The 27,295-nt window shown below is 45.9% G+C and overlaps 2 non-coding genes across 2 annotated transcripts; both read right to left on the reverse strand.

The window, feature by feature from the left end:
- Positions 1–12,017: 12,017 nt before the first annotated feature.
- On the reverse strand, positions 12,018–12,124 carry LOC147711373 (U6 spliceosomal RNA). The gene has a single exon (XR_015296231.1). It is a non-coding gene; the product is annotated as a U6 spliceosomal RNA (small nuclear RNA).
- Positions 12,125–12,798: 674 nt separating this feature from the next.
- On the reverse strand, positions 12,799–12,905 carry LOC147711374 (U6 spliceosomal RNA). Its single transcript, XR_015296264.1, has one exon. It is a non-coding gene; the product is annotated as a U6 spliceosomal RNA (small nuclear RNA).
- Between the last annotated feature and the right edge of the window lie 14,390 nt (positions 12,906–27,295).

The raw sequence follows: 27,295 nt of genomic DNA on the forward strand, positions 1-27,295 counted from the left end.
CGACACCCCAGCCGGACATACGTGCGCCTGACCCGGAAGTACTTGGGCGACCGAGTGCCGATTGGGCGACCGGCCGCCCATGATCACGTGACCGGGGGGCCCGGGTCCTAAGGGCGCGCTTCATGATATTCGCGCTTGGCAGAGGAAGAGAAAGACGGCAACATCATCACAAAAGGAGAAATAAACATCAGGAGTAAAATAAAGGATCAGCTTCACCTGCAGCAGTGAAATAAAGGGGCAGCAGTGGGAGGTAGTTGGTTAAAGAAGCATGAGGAGGAATCAGGACTGCGCAGCCTTGGTATTCAGCGCACCAACTTTTAATAGCAATGGTGACAGGCTTCTGAGAAGACCTTTGGGCACCAGTGCTCTCTCTTTTTACAAATTAACTTCTGCCCACACCAAACCTCAATTCTGTAGCAAATTCAATAGAAATACCTTATGTTTTGGGGTTTGGATCAACCAAATCACAAATACAGTAGGCAGGGGATGATGCATTGTGTAAAACTCTGCCAAATTATTGTGTGCAGGGGCTTGTGCATTTTCTGATCCCTATTAAATACATTTCTACACTGATTCTTAGTTTCAAAGTGGCTAGTAGACTTGTTTTAATTGTGTCTATTTGCATTCTATTTGCAGTATTTAGTAATGTGTGAATTCAAGTAATTTCTCTTTTTTTTATCATAGAAGCACTTACTGAGTTGATAGTGTTATTGAGTAATAATACAGCCTCTGCCGAGTCCGGACTTTCTAGCCCATGGCACTTCTCTAAGGAAGCCTTGGACTGCTCTTCCCCATGGGTCTGAGAGTCAAGAGCTATAGAAGTGTTCTTGATGCTCAGTTTGGACACGAAAGTAAGGTAGCCCCAAGACACCGAAGGTTGAAGAAAAAAAACAGTTGACACAAATGTAGCCCAGTAAACCCCGATTGCCCTGTATCACGAAGTTGGTGCTCATATAATCTCTGTTGAATTAAGCTCCCTTTTAAACTCACTTATTTCATTGTTCCTGATTTAACAAAACAAGAAGTCATTGTGTGTGCATGATTTTTGTGTTTTTGTGCTTGTCTTAGTCTTGACTGAGGTGCCGTTATAAGTGTGTTATTATGGTGGTTTATTTAATGTAAAGCAAAGTTTTGAACCTAAGAACTTCAATGGAGTACTCAAGCACAGTCTAAGGGACAGTCATAATATAATATTGCTTTGTTATTGCTACACTGCAGCCGCAAGAGGTACTAAAAGTATCTCCAGTGGTGGCTGCTTTTTAATGGCGGTGGGGAGTCGGGTCGCATGGGGAGAGGGAATGATCTTTTTTTTAAACAATTACTTACCTGTGTGCCGCAGCCACTCCTCTTCGCTCGCTTCTAGGACTCCAGGGCAGGAAGCATAAACAGAAAGCACCCAGGCTTACCTAAGCCAATCACAATGCTGCAATGCAGTGTTGTGATTGGTCTGAGTGCTGTAGTTCGGTGCTCAGACTGGAACAGGGAGCCTCGGCATGTTCACCACCCACGCTGTAATGCAGCCTTGGTGGAGAACATGCAAAGTTCGCATGACGGTTTGACAGCCAGCCAAACCGTCATGTGCACTTAAGGGAATGCGAACCACTCGTCCTCCCGCTCCTCTGTGAAAGCCCAGCCCGCCCGCCTCATCCCAGATGAGCAGCAACGAAAAAAATAAAATTATAACAATTAATTATCATTTAATTTTTTCCTTTTTGACCTGCTCAGTGGGGCAATGCTATTCAGTCTTAGTGGAGGAGGTGCCACTGAGTATCTCCCCTATCCTTATTTCAACTCAGTCAGTGGCGCTCTTTTAGTTAAAAGAGAATGTCTCTGACCCCCGCCTTTAGTGTTTCTCATTCTCTCTCTGTCAGAAAATGGAGTATGTGGCTTTACATCTTCCAGCTGGATTCACCTTTAATGATCTGTAACCACATTGTTATTCCAGGTTAACTGTTTACATGTTTCTTCACATGCATTTTTCTGGAATGTTATTCTATCTGCAATCCCTGTCTCGATCACACCCACATTTGCCTACCAGTTCATGACCAGTGTGAAGTATTTTCAACAGTGACTGTAACACTTTGTTTGGCGTGGGATTGGATAGAGAGCCTCAAACTAAATCTGCACAGCTCAAATCAAATGTTTTGCTCTTGGGCCCAGTAATTCTTTATCTTCACCCTTCTGCAACATTCTTCGGTCATCTCTCACCCACTGAGTCTTCAGAGATATGAGGCTAATTACAACTTGCAGAAGAAACTGCACTAAAAGTCAATTGTGCACACCTACCCCGTACATAATAGGCAATTATACGGTTTGACTCTATAGGAAGGGAATAGGCATCAGCATGCTATGTAATAGAGTAGGCCATTCTTTACAGTGTTTTAACCATATCCATGAAGTTGTTTATAAGTTTGATCTGCTTAACCAACCCGACAAATATTGCCCTACATCCTACCCAGATTGCATGCAGTTGTAGTCAACATTCTGATTACCACCAAGCTGGACGTTGCTAGCACCTTACACACCAAGCTTGAATTACTTACTACTTGACCAATTCTAGAACAGCCAAAATATGTCTAATTGGCATATTGTTCATTTTTTTAAAAGGATTAACCATTTTCCCTTACGTGAAGGGCCTCCACCTACTCCCGAAATATCCTCTCACTCATCTGGTAGCCTTTTTCAGCTCACCGCATATTCTTCTGGTTACTCTTGATCACTTTCAGCAAACCCTAAAATCCTACCTCTAAACCTCCCCTCTATTCAGACCAAATCAACATCTTTCTCTTATCTAAAACGGAAACGCGGTTAGAGATGATTAACTCTGAAAAGTTCACAGTGCAAATCACAGCATAAAAAGACAATGAAAGTCTTTAATTCTTGTGGAAAAAATTATAATTTATAAAATGTAGCGAAATATGATATTGCATTTTCGGGTTGTGGATAGTTTGTCAGACAAATCAAACTTGACTAAGTAACAACAAATGTCTTAATCTTAAGTATTCAATGAAACAAAATATACACCAATGCACAAAGAAATCCTTAATCTTTCAAATGACTGAATTCCCTTTGTGCCAATGTCTTGATGGAGCCGATTTTCATACTTTCAGATGAATGTCACTTCTATTGCTTGAGTAAAAACAAACAAAAAAAAACACATCGATTCTGAGAAAGGTCCCATGCTTTCCTTTTCTGTAGGATGGTCCACCTAGGTTTCACATTTCATCACTTCGCCAAGACAGCTTTTTTTTCTCTCAGTATCCACACATTGTCTGCCTTGGCTGCCACAGCCTTCCCTCTGACTTCCCAACTAATCAGCTGTTTCAACTTTCATTCCATAAGCTTTATGTCTAAATGTAATTAAATGAACATTAAGTTCCTCTTTTTACTACCGCAGCCGAAAGTTCTGATACAGCTGTAATAAGTGTGAAGTGAATTTTGAACGGCATTTATGCCTCTTCAGGGCTGCTAAATGCTTGATTTACATAACTAGTTAAAATGATATTGGAGCAGCATATTGATTTAATCCCATCTTCGAAAACTGTTAATTAATAATGATAATAAATGTGTCAGCTCTTTATTATCTGCTTGGAATTGTCAATGACGGCTATATTAATGCCAATTCAGTAAAAGACCTCTGCTGGCTATTGTTGGCAAAGCGTTTGATGGTGTGAGTAACCCTGCGCCCGAGATTTATAAAAAATGCTGCTACTCCGATTTTAAAGGAATAATCTTCCCTAACCAACCTGCTTTGCTCACCACTTGCATATTAATTCATAACACGGTGGTTTCTATGGGCAGGCATTTCTGCATATGCGGGGTGAGTGCAGTATCAGCTCAAACTCGATTACTTTACCACAATGTAGTTCTTGGTATAGGAGCACACTTCATAGCAAGACCAGCCCCAGTTTATGGAGGGTCAGACAAAAAAAAATATTTTGTCATACAGGTGATCCATCTCCATTAGCAGCACTGGCATTTTTTAGATCATTTGGTAGAGTTTGTCACCACCTTGAGGCAATTTACAGTGGTGCGTGGAGGCAGCTGTCTATAATGGCGCACCCATAGCATCAGCCCTGGTAGTACAGCTTAAATATTATAAACTTTAATATTGCATGCTCTTTGGCAGTGTATTCGAGTGAGTAAATTGCAGAATTGAACAAAACGTATCAAGGTTTGATTGTTCTAAAAGTATTAGCAGTTTCCTTGATGTGGTATGAACATATTTATATATATTTATATTTAAAAGGAAAAATGCTCCCTTCTAAAGTTGGCATGCATGTATTTGTAAAAAAAAAAAAAAATGTACTGAATGATGTTGCCCAAATCTAAATTAAAAAAGATGAAGTTGAAGAAGAGCCTGCTAGCTTTAGCACGGCAGTTGACTACTTTTAAGGTGGATTTGCTCATGTAAAATGCAGACACTCACAGCCAGGAGAGCCAACTGCTTGAGTGAGCAGACCCACTACTTCATGTTGTATGTTTTGGTGGGATGAAGCAAAATTGGAATGTTACTTGCAGAGCTGCCAATTCGAACGGCACCACGGTGCATCACATGATATTGTCTCCTTTGGCAAGATCACCTGGTGAGGAACTGATATGACATGGTGGCAGACAACATGAGTTGGAAACCCCTGCAAAGAGCTTTTCCATCTCATATTATGTGGAGGCTGATTACAGGCGATGCCCATGGGGGGTTTGCATCCTCCCCAGGATATAGGCAGCATCCTGGGAAGCCTAGGTTTGTTTATTTAGGGTGGTTAGAGTGGCTCAAGGGCAGTGCCCTGCACAAAACCCCGCCCCCTCAATAGTCTCGTCCCCTCAGAAGTACTTTCATGGCTGGGGTGGTAATGAGCTCAAGGTCCAGCTCCCTCACCAGACATCGCCTCCTCTTGTTTCCCTCCTCTCACGCCATGAGTTTGTTTTGGAGGTTGGCAGGTCTGCACATGAACTGACCAATGAAAGAAGACGGCAGACCAAAAGCTCCTCTTTGTTGATATATATTATTCTTAATAAACTTATTGCTAGTCATGATACTCATGAGGTGGCTACAGCTTTCTCTTGGGGAGAACTAAAATTAATGTGAAAATATTGAAAAAGGCGTAAGAGTAAACTGACTAAAGTGTAAAGATAAACTGAAAAAAACGTACTGCTCTGGCCACTGTCAACCCCATAGAAGAATTCTATGACAGCAGAACCAAAAGAACAGCCAATATTTTGCTATAGTTTTGAACATGGCAAAAATGTATCCTGTAACCAATAAGACTGTGGGCTCATAATTGAAACCTAGCATTCCTCTACCTCTCGCTGACCTCTTAGGTCCTGGACTTCAAATTTAGCGTCCGCCATCTCAGTTTAAGGAGTAATACCATGCAGGTATGAGAATTAGAGTTCTGCATCTTCAGTTCCACTAATTCAATATCTCCATTTGCAGCTTGCCTGTGGTTTTAAAATTTTTTGTCATTTGAAGTGCTGATAGTGTGAGTCAGGAAAAAATACATTTTTCAACTAGTCTTCTTGTCCATGGAATTAATATGCAGTTGTAACATGGTCCCTGGTTCTAGGTGGGCACAGGTAATTCTTCTAAAAATAAGTGTATCACATAATAATGACATAGCATGGTACTGCTAAGAGGTACGTTGTGAAGTACACACAAGGGTGACATAAGGTGGATTTTCAAAAGATAAACATTTTTAGATGTCTCGCTCAGGACCAACCTTTTTAAGATACAATTATCAGTTAGTCTACCAGAAATGACAATTTTAGAAAGCCTGGGTGCCTGAAATGTTCCATGCTTAGATGTATTCTTTTTTATTTTGTCCTGCAATGTATTGGCGTAAAAGGGCACAACACTAGACTTTACACGATACTTGGACTCTTTTGTCATTGCTGGACATTCTACCAGCCTCACTTTCCATAGCATTTATACTATCATCAGTGGCAACATATTTTCGTTAGTACACACAACATGTTAAACATCATCAGAGGTACTACCTTCAAATGCATTCTTACACCTCCTAACAGAAAATTTCCTTGTGTGTACCACTTACAAATAAAGAGTGTACTTCTGTGTCCGAGGGATTTGTTGAAATTGTGAAGTGGACCTGTGAGACATGATTGAAGAAGATAAGCTCAAAGATAAAAAAAATCCTTTCTGTAAAAGATTACTTAATCCATCCATCTTTTTGGTCGAACCATTCAGCCAGTCATGAATGTCACTAACCAGGAGGTCGTGTTTGATAAACATCAGTCATTAGAACCACATCATCACCGCCTGCCTTAGACTCAGGAGAGCAAATTGGATGACACCAGAATTGATCACCCTTAATCGCAAAAACAAGATCTCTGCAAACAAATTGGAAAAATCGAGCAAACCAGAGGATAAAAAACTAAAGCTGCAATAGCATTTATGAAATTACAAAGTAAGAACGAAAAAAGCGGAAAGGTTCCACTACACCAAATGGATCTATATTCTAAACAGTCCAAAAAAAAGAGAAGTACACAACATCATTGCTGAATTCCTGATCCTGAAATGCTCATGATCAAAAATAACGCACAAACAATTGCTATATGACTTCCTAGCTTATCACTTCATATTCAGATCAAGAGACTGCTACATCACTGTCTCCTAAACTTCAGTACGCTACCAAGGATCACCTAAAAGAATTAACAAAATGTTGTGATGGTTCCGGATCTCCAGCCGACCACTGCCGGCTGCATTTGTTTAAGAAAGCCCTTAACAGTAGTGCTGCTACATACCTGGCCAGGACTATCAACAATTGTTGAATTTTGGCTTTTTCCCAGTAGACCTCAAAACAGCGTTCATTACCCAATTCTAAAATGAGAGCTGGCAAGATAAGAGGCTGGTAGACCTTTAGCTTTACCAATGCATGTATTGTCATGTTTTTTAGTAAAACTTTTAGGGTAGCTGCTGAGCCCTCGTTAGTATTAAAAAAAAAAGTATTTTTTGCCTCGAAAAGCACTGTGTAATCCCCAGCGCTGAAGCCCACTTCCTTGTGTTCAACTGTGCTTCTTGTAAAGAGCAGCATTGTCACTCACAGTGAAGTTAGTCAGTGGCTGAAGGGAGCTGACTCACCTCTGATGCATTTTTTGATTGCTCTCTGTGAGAAGTTGGCATGGTATATGATGTCCACTAATTAAAGTGGGCACCTTACACCTGTCCAAACAACCCTTATGGTGAATTAAGAGGTCAAAGGTAACCTTAGTTAGCTATCCAAGTGGTAGCTGTGGAGAGCAGCCTTCAGGCTTAGTCTTGAAGGAATGTTAAGCAGCTTGTTTTACAAGAATGCAACCTTATTGTATTGGTTACATGAAAGGAGAACCACACAGTAGTTATAAAAATATGTATTTATTATTATAACACACCTTAAACACCTCACAGTATCTGCTACATGCAGATAAATACAAATCACACAATACTGTACCACAGAAACAAACATAAGTAGCACTAATACACAGTGGGCTCCCGGGGAAGACCAAACCATATACTAAAATAGTGGTATAAAACTACAACTCAAGTCAAGACAGTGTCCAGAGGTTGTAGAATCGCTGGGACCCCAAGCAATAACCCAAGGTGAGTAAGGAGGGACCCCAAGGAGAACGAGTGCAGTGTGAGAACACGACCGTGCGTTACGTACAATTCAATGGGAGAGTCACAGTTGTAGTTTTAGTGTTTAAGGACCCTTACCAGTGGATTACGAAGAAACCCTTTAGAACATAGAAGGTTTGAGAGCCACTTCACCCTTGGATACCGAATTACCAGAGTTGCCTATCCTAGGGAAGCCGGGTGCATACGGTCGAAGTGGCGTTGGAAACCGCCATCGTTCTCCATGGGAGCCTTCAAAGAAATGCCACTTCTGGAAAGAAGAAAAGTGTCCGATGGAAAGCACAGGTGGATTCTTGAAGGAAGGAATCTGAATGCAGAGGGGACAGAGTCTGGGTCACTCAGAAGTGACCAGGGGCTCGGTAGACGAATGCCCATCGATGACGGGTGCTTCAGGTGTGAAGAGGGAGACCATGACTCTGCAGCCACCGGGACCAGGAGACGTCGAGGATGACCAGGAGCCGGATCAAGCTGTCCCACAAAGGATGTTGAGTGTTGAGGGGTCGGTGTCCAGCGAGAACACCAACAAGCCTTGGCAGTAGCAACACACAAGGAAGGTCACGGTCTGGCCCAGCAAGGACCAGAAGGCTCACCACAGCAAGGGCAGACAGGGAAGGCAAGGAGTAAAAAGGGAAGCCCAAGAAAAACAGTGTTGTCCCTCAAATGGACCCACATGCCTGGAGGCACAGGAGTCGCGAGGGGACCTCTAGCAATTTCACAAAACAACAGTTTGCACGGCAGAGTGCGAGGAGGCAGAAGTTATTTGTACAAAATGTGTGCAGAGGTTGGGGCTATCAATAGCCCAATGCACTTAGTTGGGGAACACCAACAAGCATATGCACTTGCATATGTACACAGTGCACATGGGTTCGGGTTATGCGGTCTCCACAAAGGATACTGGCCTTAAACTCGGTGAGAGGGCAGCTTGACCGTAAGAAATGTTGGAACCCACCTCCTGTGTTGCTGGAGCCTTCGGAGTCTGCAGGGGCTCAGAATCAGCAGACCGGTCAGTTGCTTTATGGTGCATGCCAATGCAGAGGAGTAACTTCTTCACCCCAAGGGAGATACTTCAGTTGTGCCTGATGCTCCACAGGTCCTACACAGAGCCTATATAGTGCACAGGCACCGACAATGCTTTGGACAGAGAGGGAGACGAAATCAGGCAAGGCGAATTCCAGATAAGTCCAGAGTGTCCAGAGTGTCCAGACAGTCAAAGGTCAGTGGCTTCCTGATCAGAATCTTGTCCATGTTGAATCCAGGGTCCTACAGCCAGGTACGCCCTTTTTATGCACAGGAGAGGGTCAGACAGACATAAGGGGACCCTCCCTGGGGAGGGGCAAAACAGTGGGGAGGATACTACCCTGTCCTTTGTCCAGGTTCGTGCCAGAGCAGGAGCCAACCACTCCCAGGACTGGTTTGAACTGGACTATGCACAGGGACACCAAGTGTGCCCCAGATTCAGACTTTCAGGCACTTTGGAAGTGCACCCACCCAGCCCCAATACACTAAATCCTGTTTGGGAGGTGGTCACACCTCCCTGTGACAGGATGCCTATTGTCTTGCCTTCCACTGCTCGAGCTTGGCTCAGCAGCAGGAGGGCAGAACTGTGCCTCTAGTCTGCAGCAACCATTTTGTGCTGCCCGGGTCGAGAAGACTGGTACCGGGAAGGCCAGTGACCCCACAAAGCTGACTACAGAAGTGTGGAATCATACCTCCCACACCGGTGTGGAGGTATGATTCCAAGGTGTTTGATACCAAACATGACATGTTTTGTTGCAGCCTTTTTCGAGATAGCATTTTACGCGAGCATATAATGCACCTCTACCTGTACGTCTGGCTGCGTCACTGACAACCCAGGAGAATGGTCTCCAGAGGCTGCAGAGGGGCTCCGCTCACGTAAAACCCAGCACCCTGCCTTCAGGATTGTCAAGGCCCGCTTGAGGGGCGACCAATAGTTTTTAGGTGTAGTGACCTAGAGATATAGTAAATCTATATCTAAAGCAAGTGGTGAATGCACCATCTTACACAGACTGCAATGGCAATCCTGTAGGTCCATTTTGCATGGCCTTTCGTGGGTGGCATACTGCATGCTTCAGCTCATGGGAGGCCTCTGGGGTACCTATGCCCTGGGTACATGTGTGCCATATACTAGGGACTGACAAGGGTTCCCCTGTATCCAATCTGGAGTGTACCTAAGTATATGCATAACATTTTTTTATTTAAGGAGAAAGTAGATGGACAGGGGTCCCAATTAGCAGGATCCCAGCCAGACTAGTCAAAAACAGTGTAACATCAAGCAAAAAGTGGGGATAACCATAAGAAGCAGATCATACTTTCCTACACTCTCGAACACAAAGTTCAGTTTTGTGGACTCCTTGACACTAAAGTCAATATGCCAACCCAAGGCAGAAAACCAGTTAGAACATCCCACTGAGAGATATTTGAGTGAGATAACTGTCAGGTAATGATCAATCCCATGAGACTTTACAGGGATAGTTAGTAGAAATCTAAACCCTCTTTGACACACTCAAAAATATTAAGTAAAGGAAAATGTAGTTGAAGAATGGATTTAAAAATCAATGCCATATTTAAAAGTGCACACAATATGAATTGTCACTACAATAAAAACAAATTAAATGGCAGTGTCAATGATTTCTAAGAGTGCACAAAAAAAGGAATGATTTCAAGCAAGCAAGCGAAGGTTGGTGGTCTCCTTCTGCCGTAACCTTCCATTAAAACGGGTGATACGATTCTGCAGGGCCTGTCCTGTCACTTTATGTGAAGTTTCCTTTATTTCCCTCACTCTTGTTGCACAGCTTTTATAACATTATTTGACTGTTGCTGAAACTCTCAGCATAAACCATTAGCAGAGAGTGGGCTGATGCCCCGGTTACTTACCGGTAATCTTCATTACTCCGAGTATAGTCTTCCTCGCCACATGAGTTACATAGTGAGCTTTAGCTCCACAACAGAACCCTCCAAAGCAAAAAGAAACCACCTCCCACCCCCTCCCAACATGGCCGACCAGTCCCACCTGACCTCTATAAGAGGCGGACCGGCCCAACCAACAGCCTGATCTACCAAGCAAACAATGAAGCCGACAGCCAGACAGGGAGGGGGGGAGGGAACTCATGTGGCGAGGAAGACTATACTCGGAGTAATGAAGATTACCGGTAAGTAACCGGGGCATTACCTCCTCGTAAGTCTTCCTCGCCCCCTGAGTTACATAGTGAGCAAATACCCAAGCCAACAAGGCTTCATTGACCACCAGAAGAACAACACCACACGGTGATGCAGAGAAACCAACACAAGGTTGATGTAGAATAAATGAAACAGACAACAGGGATCATAGGAAACCTGAAAACAAGACCTCCAGGAAAAGAAGGCCAACCAGGAGTCGCAGCTCCAGCACTCAGAACGGCCCCAGCGAAGTCCCCCCGGGACTGCTAGAGACCCACGAACAAGGCGGGGGACGACAACGTCGACGCCCGACAAATCTCCACAGAGGAGACACCCTGAAGGGGGCCCAGGACACCGAGCCACTCCCCGTGGACCGACCCTGGACCCCCGCCGGATCCACCGAACCCAGCGAAGCGTAGGAGAGGATGACAGCCAGCGGAAGCTAGCGAACCAAGGCGGAAAGAGGGCTAGTGGCCCGAACGAACCGGGCCAAAAGACACAAAACAGGCCAGCCCGCCGGGCAAGGAAAGACGTGCGGCCAAGAGAAGCCAAAACAGCACGCCGAACAACCAGCACGGACAAGAGAGGAACCTCGTCGGCAGGGAAAAGTGGTAAAGATACCACCCGAGTCCGGGGCCCCAGGGAAGGAACCCCGGGATGGACACGGGGGACATGCCGGAGGAACAACCACGTCCGGCGAAACCCGCAAGAAGGGAGGGGAGCGGAGGAACGACCCCCGCACGCCCCTTTGCCCAGCAGACACCACTGCCGCCAGGGAAAAACCACCCAAAAGGTGAGGAACCGCCAAGCCACCGAGGGCCGGGGCCCAAAAGGGCGGACCCCGAAGAGCTCGCAGAACGAGAGAGGGAGTATGCAAACGTATTGCGATTTACATAGCGCACGTATCACCCAAAAGCATCAAGGTGCTTGCCTTGGGAACCCGTCCTGGTAGTCCCCTGTGAGATAACCCCAGCAGGATACAAGGTGAAAGTCAGGCATCCCGCCGCAAGGGGCCCTAGTGGAGATCAAGCAAGCAATTGCCCAGAGTTGCAGAGTGTGAACACGTGAGACGAGTAGGCACCGGAATGAGAATTATCGAGTCCATGGAAGGTTTTTAAGCCCAAGACCCACCGAGGCGGGGAATTGAACCCTGGTCCAGGACCAATCTCAGCTACCGGGCCTGCCGCCTCCAACCCCTGAGCCACACTTCTCCACTAATATGGAACGCTCCACGAATTTGCGTGTCATCCTTGCGCAGGAGCCGTGCCAATCTTCTCTGTATCGTTCCAAATTTTGTATATGTGCTGCCGAAGCGAGCACTGGAAGACCTGCGGGAACCCAGCAGCAAAGCCACAACCCCCGAGCAAGCAGCGTCATCCGCTCCAGAACCAGGCCTGCACAAGGAGGCAGGCCAGCCGACAAGAGCCGGCTCAACACCGACGCCGAGAGCGGGGGACCCAACCACGGTACGGGAAGATCCGGGATCGGCCAGGAGGCTCGAACCGCCGGCTCGCCAAAGGAGAGGGAACCCGGGGCGGTGGACCCCGCCGGGAACCAAAAACAGGAACGCACCATGACATGCGTGGCAACCACGCGCGGGTGCCAGGCACATCACCACTGCAACGTCCCAAAATAAGTCCATGCGCAGCCGGGTCGAGCACCCAGGAGCACCCCGGCCCTGCCCAAGCGAATCCAGAGGGCACGGGGGAAACGCGTACATCAGACCGAAAGGCCACTTGAAAGACCGGGCAATAAGGACCCGGAAGGAGGAGCAGGACCCGGGCAGGAGGGCCGAGTCCCCCTCCCAGAACCTATCCACCGGAGGCAGACCGAGCCAAGGTACCAGGCGCCGAAACACCACCGGGGTCAGGGCAAGACAAGGCAACGAAGGAAGATCCGACACAGTCGAGCCGCCGCCACAGAGCCGGACCCCGGGGGAAGGATGGCCCGATGGGACAGGACCGGTGAAACCGACACACCCAGGTCGACTGACCCGTTTCATGGAACGCCTCACGATTATGCGAGTCAACCTTGCGCAGGGACCACGCCAATCTCCTCAGAATTGTTCCAACTTTTGTATATGAGTTGCCGAAGCGAGCACGGCCAATACATGGGGACATCGAAGCACAGGTGCCAAGGCGGCAGGCCAGGAGGACTGCCAGCAACACCCGAAGCACGAGGAGCTGCGCGACCGCCGGAGATCCCAACGACCCCCAAACGACCCGGCGCCAAAGGATGGCCCCCCCCCTGACAGACCCAGCGGGAAGTACCGGGTCCAGGCACATGACCCCCGAAGGAGGACAAGCCCGAGACAGGAACCGAAGGGACCACCGCACATAGAGCAGGGAGCCGACGGAGGAGAGACACCGCCAGACGTGACGCCTCACCCACGAAAAAGACGAGGCCGGGCTGTATCAAATGCTCAGACAGGGAACCCCAAGACTCCCTCCCGGCGAAGAAGATCCACCAGGCGGGTCATGAGCACCGGACCAACCCACGGGCCAGAAGGCAAGCCCAACAGAGGCACCCGCAACCAAGAGTGGGAACCCCCACTCGCAGTCCGGCCTCCCAGGCCCACCCAAGGTCCACAGAATAGACCAGGGAAGGAGTTGGCATCCGAACCCGTCGGGAAGGGGGGACCCCGTGGAAAGACCGCAAGACCAGCAAGACCGGTCACCGGCCAGCCAGCCCGAAGATCCCAAGAACCGTGACAGCCACGTCCCAAGACGGGACGTAACGGAGGCGACAGCCCCCTTACCCCCCCCCCCCCCCCCCCCCCCCAGGGCACCCCCAGGAGTGAGAGGGCCGAAAGCCAGGATCCTGGGGCAAAACTTGGAGCGGCAGTACCAGTACGAGACCGGAAAACCGACACCCGGGCCCGGGAGCAAAAACCTGACCGCCCCGACCGACACCCTGAAATCCGGGTGGAATGGCCGAAGGACCCCACCCCTGCAAGGGCGGGTCAACGGACGCAGGTAGAGGAAGGGATCCCGGAGACTTGCGCCGAGAACGCACCCAGGGAAACCCCGGGAACAACCCCCGCCGGAGGAGGTAAATGCAAGCTCCAAACAGGAACGAGACACTCAGTAAGCGTGCCATCCCAGCGTAGGGGCCCTGCCACACTTCACAGTAGCGCAACTTGAGACAAGACCAGCGTACTACACCCCCGCAAGGGCACAAGGCGCTTGTACGCCAGCAGCTGTGGACCCCATCCCGTCTAACCCCCTGAGGCGAAACTTTCACCTAGGGATACCACTACAGCATCGGCAGGATTCGAACCGTGGTCTGTGAGGGCTGTCCGCACCAAAGGCACAAGACTAACCTATGAGCTATAGCTCCTTAGTCCCGGACACCCCCGAGGAGGAGGCCAGGCAGCCAAGGCATTGTGGGGGCCGAACGTGGAGAAAAAGCAAGCAATTGCCCAGGGAAGCAGAGCCGGACTCCATGAATGGCAAAGGCCCCGAGGCGCGACTAACCCGGACCCTGGACTAAATCGAACCCCAGATCCGCCGAGGAACCGAACCCAGGTCCCGGGCCAGACCACTGCCCCCGGGCCTGCCGTACCCACCAGTGGGCCATACTCCCCCACCGGGGCCACCGAGAGGGAGACAATGCCAGGAGGGGGCGGGGCACCCCGCCTCGCAAAGACCCCTAGAAGGGAAGCGCAGGAAAACCGGGGGACCCCTCAGACGGCGACAGAAGGGGGGACACATCTGTCACCCCGAGGAGACCAGAAGGCACAGCAACCCAGCAGTGCCAACACACCTGAGCCCGGCGCATCCTGACGGCTCCCTGCACAGGAGGAAAACACGGGCTCCCAGGGTGCCAGAAGAAGGACTACAGAATATCGTCCCACGCCGTTCCCCGAAAAGAACGCGCCAAGCGCTCCTGAGCCAAAACACAAAACAGAAGTGCACTGGCAAACGGAATCCATAGAGATGAAATGCACTCACCGAGGATCGTAGAGACAGACGCATTGGCAGGATTCGAACCCTGGCCTGTGAGGGCTGTCTGTTCAACATTGCGCCTAGCTCCTTCCCACGCAAGCCGCGTCCAAAACGCAGCGCCAGCCGGAGAGGGCCGCGTCAATCAAATGGCCGCACCTGGCGGCAATCAAACCCCGCCCCTGAGAGGCGGGAGCCCGGACCAACACCAGCGCGGCAAACCGCCGCGGCCCGTAGGTGGAGAATGAAATGAAATGCACGAAGGGAGGCGGCCGCGACCAGCGCCGCGCCACCGAGACCCAGGCTGGCCGGAAAGGAGAGCCAGTGCAGAAAACGAGGTATGTGCTGCACGCCGAGGCTCCTACCCCGGCCAGGCCACAGTGCAAGTAACTAAAGAACAAACGCCACACATAGACGTACGCAGCAAATTATGGCAGCCGGGCATAAGGTACACAACCCGGCCCTTTTCCTGCACGTAGTGCACCCAGACAAAATCCCCGTATTTAAACAGCACATTACAGAGACTTCAGGCTCGGGTACGAACCCGGGGAAGTGCTGCTTGCATCTAGGCTGCCCGAACAGCGTGCGCCACAATGCATTGGGATATATCCATGGGCAAAGGCACGTGAATGAACCCCTGCCCGTCCACGGGTGAGGCACAACACACGGAATCTGCGTACCAAATGCACGGCAAACATTTACATCCACACCTGCGTCCAGCGCATTGAAAGCCACCGGAGCCCCAGCACACACACAGGGGAACCAGCGCCGGACCCGAAGCCCACAAACGGGCAAGGACCCTTCAGTAACGACCGGGGGAGACACGGGCATGTACAAACACTCCACACCCCCGGCCGCCCCCCCCCCCCCTGTAGACCCTTGGCACGCTAGAGCAGCACCTAACCGGCCCCACAGGACCGGGGGAAGGAAGAGGGGGGGGATTAGTATGCCTAAGGCACCAGGGACCGCTAGAGCAGGTCCTCCACCCTAAACCCCAAGGGCCAGCTCACGCCGGCCCATCTTACCTGAACAGCGCCTCTGGAGAGTATCGCGCAGAACAAAAAAAACAGGCTGTTGGTTGGGCCGGTCCGCCTCTTATAGAGGTCAGGTGGGACTGGTCGGCCATGTTGGGAGGGGGTGGGAGGTGGTTTCTTTTTGCTTTGGAGGGTTCTGTTGTGGAGCTAAAGCTCACTATGTAACTCAGGGGGCGAGGAAGACTTACGAGGAGGTAATGCCCTTTTAATTATTTTTTGTTCTGCAAGACTATGTTCTTTTAAATAATAACAAATGAGACACATAGTTTTAAACCTTCTAGAATCTCAACATAAATCAATAACGTGATGTGAAACAGAAACGTTAGCTTAAGTTCTGCAAATATAGCTAAGCAAACGATTATCACATTGCACAAATAAATAATAGAAACGAACTGTCCATTCTATATTAAGCATATGTATTCATTCTTGATTGACTAACAAATGTCACTCAACAAGGGGAATTCCCAGAAAAGTCATTATATTCACCACACGCCTGCAATGTTAATGAAAGTGTGTTCAATTAATAAATGTGAAGCTATATGTGTAATGATAAATGAAGAAAGATAGGCAATTATAATCATTTTCTGATTATTGCGACTGGGTGGAAAATAGTACACCAGAGAAAAGTACAAATTTAAACAAACTGTACTTTTGTGAGTTTTTTTGTCATGTGATTTCCAAAAAAAGAAGGAAGATTTACTTACACATCGTCATGAAGTCTTGTCACTGTTACTTTTTCTCAGATGTCGGAGTTGACGTGAATCTTCCAATGAATGTGGTTGCTGAAGCCGCAGATTGCATAGGAACCATTGATAATGATGACGAGGCTGTACTAGCTTGTAGAACAGCACCAGCTGAGCTTGACAGTATTGGTCTTACTGTTGCTATTTAAGACTGGATGCAAACTTGTTGTAGCATAGCATCGATGGAATTCACGGATGCAAACATTGTTTGCCGTCTGACTCTTGCCAAAGCCTGTGACTGAATAGGAGTTGCCGGTGTTGATGGCTCATCATATACAGCACACTTCAAGATTGCCAGCTGCACTGCAGTGCAGAATGACTGGTGCAATCTAATTTAGTGGAATCATTTATCTCATGTTAAATGATACTCTTGGTGGTTATTCCAATGGGATATTGTAGTACTTTCATGATGCCTGTTTTTAATATCTAGTAGTTCTACACCTTCCCTGATAGTTCAACTCTGTCATAGTAGAAGCTGTGTGTTCCTAGAATGTTGATGTTCAAGTGGGGTTGGTGCTTCGAGCAGTTACTGCTGGACTTTGTGGTGGATGGACCTGCCAGCTTTGTGGCCGCCGAATAAACTCTTCAACTTACCTTGTCTCTGGCGTAATTACTACAAAATTGATTGCAATGAGTTGGCTACACAGCACAACCCACAGCGAGGATTTCACACAAAATGTTCTGGATTTCATTTCTCCACACGCTGTGAGCTTCCAAGTGTGATCAACCTCTGCATCAAACTGCACTCGATGAAATCCTGCCTGCCTCCCAGTCTGTGGTTCACCGTTTCGTTGCTGCTCAGGAGCGCCACACGAATTTGGGGATTGATGTTCCTCTCCATTGCTACTAAAACCTTCAAATTAGCATCACAGCAAATTGGAATTGTGGGATTGTTTGGAGCTTGAGAACAGAGCCGTCCAGCTCAACATTCTTGCTTCTTGCAATGTTGTGGTTGCCGGTTTTTTTCCCCCCATTTTCTGGTCATTTGGAGAATAGTCCGCCTCGCACTCAAGCCTACCATTCGTTAGTGGTATATGCGCTGTTGTACGGACCACCGCCTGACACATCCAGCTATTCCATGCTTGACACGGTGTATCTTTCAAGCATCCTGGTTATAGTTGCTGGAAGTCGCGCTGCTGACTCATGCTGAATTTGAAAGCATTACAGCTCCACTGTCTGCTGCATCGGCACCCTGTTTCAACAAGGTCATGAGTATCGCAAGTCCCGGTGATTTGCACACCTTTGTTATTTATATTTTGGAGCATATTAAAATCTTATTTGACATTTATTATTTAACTGGACATGGATTTCAAGAATACGTAGAAAGCAACCCGTGGATCACAGTGATCCACACTCTTTAATGACTTTACCACAGTTTATTGGCTCTCTTTTGGTTGGCATACTGTTTGCTGAATTAACAATTAAAGCCTACTTGTATATCATTTAATCACATTTTAGGTCTCACCTAATGTTAGCAGTGCGCATTAGCTGCTCTCGCCATTTGAGGGCTTCTTTGAATCAATATGGATTCCAAAGCTTTCAGAGGCCGACTTGAAACCCCGCCCATCTTTTCCATTTGTGGGCGTCATCCTCCATGCTAAACGCTAGCTCAGGATTGAAAAGGAGGCTTCTTAGTCCCTCCTTGTTACCGCCCTGTCCACTTTTGGACCCGCACACCGGGATTGGATCTCTCACTTGCTGCGTTACACACTATTCTTCATTAGCTGCTACGCGCTATAGTTTTCGCACAACGCCAACAGCTTGTTTAAAATGCGCCTCGGCGTGCTCCTGTTGCCACATCCCTTGGGTCAAGCCTCGTTATTTAGTGCTCTTTTAATTTGACAATGGCAACTGGCGCCACACACAGCACACGCTAGACGCTGCCCCCGCATTCTCCACCAGGCCAGTCACAGGATTTGGCCCCCATCATAGAAGACGATAAGGAGAGTGACTGCTGGTATTCTAGCCCTGAAGAGAGCTTACAAATAAATGCAGTTCCGCATGTATTGGTCAAAGAAGTCCTCTTTCACCTCCTGAAGGAATTTAACACAGCTCAGAATACCACCGATATTTGAACCAAAGGGGTCCTTTTCTTTTTCAAGCCTCCCTTGACCACTGAGAAATGCCATACACGTGAATGTTGAGATGGTGCCTGGGCTGGAGTCACCTTCGTTTGTGTCGTCTCCCCCAGCTGCTGGTTTGAAATATACCAGTTGCTGTCAAACCGAATATTCTCAGTGATAGCTGGACATCCCTAAGTTATACCTGCAACTACGCCTACTAATGTGAACAATTACATACTTGCACATTGATTCCACTAATAATTATTTACCGAGTGCACACCAAAAATGAAAATGCCTCTAGCCAGCTCAGTGGCAGTTTATCAACCACAGAATGGTGAAAGGCCAGACTTGAAAGCATGTGGTGAAGTGTCGTACAGTTTTACGAGACTTGTGTTAAATTGGCGTTACCTGGATTTATGCGTGGTCCCAAACAATGTTTTACCTAGGTGACGTAACTGTGTAACCCCCATATAAAAAAAACAAAAGTCTCTAAAATAGTTTGTTTGGGCGGTGCGTGGACTTGGGAGCTTGTCACCCTTTGCTTGCTGAAAAAGTTCTTACCGAAACAAGGTGCTTGGACCAGATTTGGGTCTGTGGGTGACTAAGGTTTGGGGAATTTCACGTCAGGAATACATCTGCCTTCACAGAAGGACGGGACATATTTCAACACGCCTTTCTTAGAAGACCATATTAGAGGCTCTGTGCGGCCACTGGGTATTGTGTGGCCTGTTTGTCTCTGCTCCGTGTCCTGTGCCCGGGTGGCATGGGCCTCCGCGTGTTGCAATCGATGAGTGCTCTGTGGCTTCAGAATGAACTCGGAAAAGATCAGGTCTGTGCTTGTTGCAGATGTACACAGCTGTCAGTGACGAGAACTGTCTGTGTATGGGCCTCTCAGGGGCAGGAGGCTGGAGTACACACCTCCAGTTCACGCGATGGCACATATCAGATCTTCATTACTCAGTATGTCCTTTTGAATTTGGCAATGCTTCTTTGTTAACGTTATTTTCGGTGGAATTGCCGAGGGCTCGCAAATGTTAAATGGATTTGGCTAAAACCAGAAATAGTTTAAATAATTCCCAATGCCTCAAAAGGTTATCCTTTCTATCTTTTTAGTGTAGTTCTCCCTACTCTTCTACCTATCTCAGTTTGCCTCACTTTCTTCTTCTCTTCTCACTTTGTGCCTCATTCATTCCATACCACTTACCACCGCTTTTGCTCCCTCCTCTCACCCTTTTCTACCACCCTCTCTACTTCCTGGTACCCAGATCTCCACCCCTCTGCAGGCTTTCTTTCCGTGGCCCCTCCCACCTCCATTGCACGTGCTATGTCCGTAGTGTCTGCCCCCTTTCCTCTTTTCGGGATGCTGTGTCCATCCCTACTCCTCCCGCTCTCCTCCCTCCCACCCCCTTCCATATCCTCCCTTCACCTCCCCTAATCTTACATCCCCTCTCCCCCTGTTTCACCGCTCACCTTTCTGGGTTTATAATTCTCTTTCTCACCCCCTCATTTTCTTCACTCCTTTTCCTGGCTCTCCTTTTTTTCTTCATCTTTCCCAGCCCTTGCTCCACCTCTTCTCTCGTTTCCTTTCCTCCCTCCAGCTTCCCTCTATACTGTATCTGTCTTCTTAATCGCTTTCTTGTATTTTCTACCCTCCTCTGTTCTTGTCTTCCCACACCTCCTTTGCTACCACTCTGCATCTTAGGAGCTCTTGTGGCTTCTCCTTGGATTGCTGTTGGTGGGACAAGCAGTTACTGGGGTTCCCGCTGTAGGGTTTTTTGTTGAAAGTTGGGCTCAGGGTAACAGGGTACAAGAGACATCTCTTTTGTGGGGTCTGGTCAGGGAAGACTTTTAAAGAGGTGAGAGGAGGAGGGGGGATAAAGATGCAAACCTGACATCTCGCTGAGCAGAAGTAAAATGAGAGTTTGAAATAAGGACTGACCCCGTAGTGACCTCGTGGATGCTTAGAAAAATAAGACAACACGCCAGCAGTGGTGGATATTACCCAATCGGGGATATCCATTTGAAAAAGATGCAAGGCCGTATGAAAACAAGGATACCTAAAGCGAGGTGAGAGATAAGATTAGAACTGGAGTCAAAAGAAAAACAAGCATTGAAAATTTAATTAAATTAAAGCCATTTACTTTGCTAATGGTATTGTATAGCAAAGCAAATGGCTTTAACTTAATGAAAGGCGAGACCTATTTAACTTTTAATGCTTGTTTTAGTCTGTTTTATTTGTGACTTTACCATAGTTTACACACCTTAACCTTGAGTCATACTGTGCACATAACCTGTTTATACCAAGTTGTTTATCACCATGTGTACCATGCAAGCGGTCATTCCTCCTCCAGCATTTCTAGACACGCCTGGTGAATCATCTATTAAGTGGGAGGTATGGTTTGATACTTTTGAAACCTATCTGGGAGCCATTGGGGCTCTAAGATTTAGTGCTGATAGGAAAAAGTGTTTATTACTCCATTCATTAGGTTGTGAGCGCAGGTCGATTTTCAAACATTTGCCTGACTCACTGTTTGGTGATGCTGAGAATGTTGATGAATATCAAGAAAATGTATGTAAACTTAAAATTAGGATTGATAAACAACCCAGTCTTATGATATTATGACACAAATTCTTCAAGAGGAAAGAATCTGATAGTGAGGACGTAGATGCATATCTGTCTGTTTTGCTGAGATAAGCATCTGTATGTATGTTGAAAAACTTCACTGATCAGCTAATTAGGGACACATTTGTTTACCAGTGTAAAGATAAGCATATTAGACAAAAACTTCTTGCTATGGATAATCCGTCCTTAGATTAGACTATCAAAGTAGCCAAGAGCATAGACATTTCACAAGTTTCTTTGAAAGAACTGGATGACAAACCTTGCGAGAGTGTCAATGTTGATGTAGGATCTAGTAACTCCCCGCAAAAATCTTACAGAAATAATGGCTCCACAAGCACCAGGAATCAGACAGATAACTGAAGTCCCAACAGTATGCGTTTCCGATGTGGTAATTACCCACACCCTAGAGGGGTTAGATGTCAAATACCTATTTGCATGTGTCAAAGGTGCTCAAGTATTCTCCCAGCTTGATTTGGCCAGTGCGTATCACTTGATAGAATTACACCCTGATTGGCGTCCCCTTACGGCTTTTGTATCTCCCTTAGTAGAAGCTCTGTGTTCCTAGAATGTTGCTGTTCAGGTGGGGTTGGTGGTTGGAGCAGTTACTGCGGAACTTTGTGGTGGATGAACCTGCCAGCTGTGTATCCTTCTAATAAACTCTTCAATGTACCTTGTCTCTGACGTAATTACTACAGATATCTTTGTAGCATTCTCAAATTTTAGACACCTCAAAAATATACCTAAATCAGACCATCCACATTTGTTGGATCAGAGATGGCGTTAAACCTTAATTTCGCTAGGCAGTGTATACTAGCGTTAAGGCACCTGCCCAAATATAAAAACAGCAGAGTAATACAATTCATTAAGTAATGTGGGTCCTCAAATAAATAACTGAGTTCTAGATGAATGAAAAAAAAGTTTGCGTTCTAGTTGAAGAGTTTTATTACAAAAAATGTAAAAAGAAAAGTTGATGCCAATAGGCAGAAAAATCAGGAAGTAATCAGGCCGCATCTCTAGTGGAAAAGAAAATCTTTTCACCCATCCCAACAAATAGAATGTTTCTTGTACACAATCTTACATATTAAATCAACAGTTCTGAAGTTTCATTGTGGTGTGAGAAAATGTATCATTTATCCAGCAAGTGAAAGCACATATTGATCCCCTCTGCACATAGACACTTCACATTCATTTTTTTCACATTTAGGGAGACCAAATGAGTGGCATACTGATACATCTATGAATTACATCCCCTGAAGCCCCCCATTCAGTAACTGGGTATTAGCTACACCCTATCCAGTTTGAACTGTGTTAGGAGGGCCCGATGATGAAATATGCCACCCATTGGATGGTGAGGGTCTTAGTTCTTAAACCATTAAGTATCTCTACCCCATCATTTTCCCACCCGCTTGTGCCTTTTTTCCTACACATTACATGTGGTCAGTATTGGTGTGCTTTTTGTGATAGATCAGGAGGTTGAACTACTGACTATTAGGACTCCTTTAGACACTTTTGTATTAGATAGTTATTTTACGCCCTTCAGACTAGAATGAGTCAGCTTCCACTGGCTCAGCTTACCAGCATTGTATATCTTTACTGTCATGAGCGAATATCTGTTAAATTGAGGGTCTGGTTTGTTTGCTAAAGGACCAGCAGCTTTAGAAAGAACCCTATCCATACACAAATCATTACTGATTGCTGGAAGGCAATTCTATTGGAATCAAATGCAGTCAAATTAGAGGCACCGTTTTGAATCATATCATTAAGTTCTCCACCTGTAATTTGTTTGTTCCATTGGCAATTTGTGATTTGTGTCAAATTATTATTTGCAATGTATGGTTTATTTACATCACTGGTAGACGCAAACCCAAATCAGATAGTGTAGTGAACCATATTGTTCAAAAATATAATTTGTCTAAGAGTGATTTGTGCTCTAAATAAAGCTTATGTTCCTCTAATATGCCAAAACCTGGTTCCCCAAATGTTCTTATCATTTACATCTTCTTTCCAATATTTATAACCTTGTACGGCAACTGATTCTGTAAACTGTGAAGATTATGATAAACCTGGGATTGGTGATCTGGATCTTTTGCTCTCATTCAGGTTTTTGGGTATTAAAAGGCAGATGGGTCTGACTTGTCATCACTGTTAAAATAAGGGAACATTTTCAGGACTATTTATGGGCGGTGCCTTACAATGCCCCCACTGTTTATAATTTTATAGTTCCTGGAGGCTATTTGTTCCTTGCATATAATGATTTCATAATGATGAAAAAAACAGGTCTTGATTATTGTCTGCATTTAAGTAAGGATTTTCATTATCTAGGGTCCCATACAAAGACAAATTATACATCAGTTATTTAACAGCATTTATGTCCCATCAATTTACAAGGGGGTGAGAATTTATAAAATGTTGGGACACTTTCAGAACACAGGGAATTTGAATTATTTCTTCCTGACCCATGATACTATAAGGAACCATTTCCAAAACAACGCTGTGCAGCACAGGAAATGCAGTGATGCTCAAAGCATGATAATCCTGACAGGCTCTGTGAGATGGAAAATGCCACTGTAATTCCAGACCCACAGGAAACGTAAATTATCCTTACAAGAATATAGTACCCACGTAGAAGAAGAATTTTTTTATCAACATTATAGTTCACATTAAAACAAAAAAGATTCCAGTGGCAAACCAGATGTATGTAAGAAGGTACCTATTGCAAAACAAACAGTAAGCAAGAAGCCATCTGTAATAATGTTTAAAGGAAGGAGTTTTCCAAACAGATCTCTTTCAAAATGTACATTAGAATCATTCTCATATAGTACAATGTCTTGTAGCTGAATCAAATCTCTTGGTTCTTGGTGGTTCTGTTGATGGCTCTTATTAAACTAAACTAGTAGTTTCAATAGTTGGGATTGTTGAAATCACAGCATCAGGTTCATCTGTGGAAACTGGTACTTGGTATAAAGCTGGAGATGTAGCAGGCTCCTCAGTCCCCAGAATAGGACTCAGGATTCATGACTTTACTCTTCTTGGGATTGCACAGGCAGAGGAGGATCTGGTCTTCTCCATGGGCACCGTAATGTTCGGGAGGGTGTGCTTAATATAATCAATCACACTATGCTTTTTAATGTGATCAATTGACACCTTCTATTTTTCTTTGAACCAGGTAAAGGTTGAAAAATTACTGTTCTAGTGCATCCACCCCAAGAACTGGAACAGGTGGTCTGTAAGACAGCCTGAAGACTTGTTTTTGATGAATGTTTTCCTTCACTAACTTTCCCACTTTGAGGTGCCACCCGCCAGGAGCTTTGAGAATCTTATCTTCACCGGTGGCAGCCTTGGAGTTTTTCATGTTAGATAATTTAGTTCTAGTTTGTTGAATATCTTGTAATAAAGTCAGTCAAACCAATGGGTCGGCTCTTTCTGACTCTTCTACCTTTCCAGATAAGGCACATACATTGATATGCTGAAGATCATCTAATACCAGTGTGTGTTCACCTAATACTCCTCTAGGCAATTTATTAATGCTTACTAAACTCTATATAGATTATTTAACCAACATAATCTGTATCAGATATCCTCGCAGTCAAGGCTTGTTTAAGCATATCATTGGTCCTTACTCTGGCTCGCTTTGATTCTGGGTGGAAAGGGTGCAAATATAGCAGTCTTAATTCCAGAGAAGACACAGCATCCATAAATGTCTTAACTGAAAATGAAGGACATTTGTCTCAGTTATAGGTATAAACTGCTCCCATTGCTACTGGACACTGCAAGTCTTTTATACCGCTCGAGCAGTGGCAGTCTTGTGACCAAACCTGGAGCATGAATCAACCACAACCAATCCATATTTTTACTGGTTAACACTCGAGATTAAGGTGATGTGGTCAAGGTAACTTAACACAAAGGGTTTATCAGCTATAGTAAGGGCACTCTGCACAGGTCTTGCAAATGGAATGGGTTTTATCTGTTGGAAAATAGTGCTTTCCTGCATATATTTGATAAATGTGGCAAACAGTATCATTGATGGAGCATTGATATAGTTGCACTGATGCCGGCATGTGCTAAGGCTAATCCCCTAATGAGCTGCCCTGATGAAATTGAATCCAGATCGTTCATTAGGAATATGTCTACCTTCTACTTCAGGTATAAATACCATAGGAATGTTATCTTTAGTGAGGGTTTAAGTATATTTAGAAGAATAAAAAAGTAGAAAAGGGTGGAGGGAGAAGGAGGATAAACAAAGCTAGGTCGGCCTCCAAGTAATCTAGCACAAACGGTAGGAACCCAATGTACTGGATTCAGAGACCTAGCTTGTATGATGGTCACTGATCAAATTTTGTCAGTACAAACCAAAGAGAAAGAAAAATTTCTTTCTAGTGTCCCCTCACTCTCCGGGGTTTCTCCACGGTGACATGCTTCATCATTGGGGCAAATATTTAGAAGAATAGCCATCAGGAGGGTTTTCTCCTTTCAGTGTTCCCTGTATTGCAACTAAATATTTGCAGCAATCTTCGATTGAGATTTGCTTACTGCACCTACCTTAGTGATTTGCACGGCTATCTTCACAGCAAAGTCTGTTATACAGTTCTCTTTAGCATGAAGTTCTTCACTTTAATGGCCCATGGCATACTGTACATTGATCAAAGGAAATGTGTCCTTCAGGACAGCTACCTTTCGCCAAAATTGTTTACTTTTTACTGACTTCCCTTTTGAATCCCAGAGTTCGTGGGTTAAATCAACACTGTAGCCATGCAAATAGATTGCTCAATCATACACAATAAGTGTAGGAACTGATGGATCAGCCTTCTGTAGATCAAGCAACAGGGCATGTATTTCTGCAAGCTGTGCTGTGTAATTACCTTTTTTTAGTGTGTGTGCATTGCACCTTGAAGTCTTCATCTTCAAACATTCCCTGCCCACCAGCACAAACCACAGAATATTCTGGTTAGCACAAACTGCAGGCTCTGTCCAGCTGTCCGCAGAGAACACGCTATTGTACTCATGTATTGGTTAATCTTTGAGAGCGTGTGGTATGTTGTGTGTGTTTCAAAAACTCTTGTGTGGGAAGTGTAGAATCATATTCATATTTTATGTCAGTAGCATTTAAAGCAGTGTAGAGAAAAAAAATTGAAATACTTTTGTTACCTCTCTTCTAGTGTAGGCATAGAAGAGACTAGAAAAATTGTTCCCCTGTGCCAAAGGGCGCTCTTTCAGTATGTCTGTCTGCACTGCACTGCGAGTTCTCTCAGTGGGAGTGAAATACAAACACTGCCTTCATCACATTCTCAACATTGGAATCTGCACACTTCTCCTCTACCAAGGCTACGATCAAATGTTTGTATGTCGCAGCCTGTACAAATTCATCTGCTGAGCAGCCTTGCACAAACATTTTTTTGACTCAGACTCTTCATGGAGATCACAAAGAGGATGGGGAAGAGTCTTCCCCGCCTTTTGATGATGACAACATGGACCTGGACCTGCAGGGTGCCAGTGGGCTGGACACTTCACCCGAAACTGGGTTGATTTACTTCATGGGACAGCAAGATATAAAAACACTTATTTTGCTACATTGTTCAGAAGCAAGGTCGGACTGGCCTTTAGGGGAAAAGTAAGTGTGTCAACTACTTTTTGGCTGTGTGTGGGCCTGTTTTATGGTCTGGTGGGCCAATTGTTTTTCTGGTATTACCATAAGCATTGCCTGAAACTTGCATAACTGTATACAGTCACCCATATCTTGGAAAACATAAGTTCAAACTGCTCAGATTTGCAAATGTGGGCCAATATTTTAGCTATTTGATTTTCTAATGGGGCACACTTTTATTTTTGTGCCGGGCCTATCTTCTGTCTCGGTTTCACCCTGATCAGAAGGGCTCCTAAGGTTCCTCACCTCTACCTTTCCACTATGGCGGTAAAAACAATTGAATTATCAAGAGAGGTCCTACTGTGGGACATTTTCGGTGAGATCTTACCTGCGGTCCCAGAAGACTTACGGGCTTCCTTAGTCCAAACCACTCAAGGTGGTCCGGATGTGGCCAACAGATTTTCTGGTAGAGCTATGGGAACCATTGTAGTGCTTCAATGCCA

Source organism: Lissotriton vulgaris, chromosome 5, assembly GCF_964263255.1.
Source record: "Lissotriton vulgaris chromosome 5, aLisVul1.2, whole genome shotgun sequence".
NCBI classification, from domain to species: Eukaryota; Metazoa; Chordata; class Amphibia; order Caudata; family Salamandridae; genus Lissotriton; species Lissotriton vulgaris.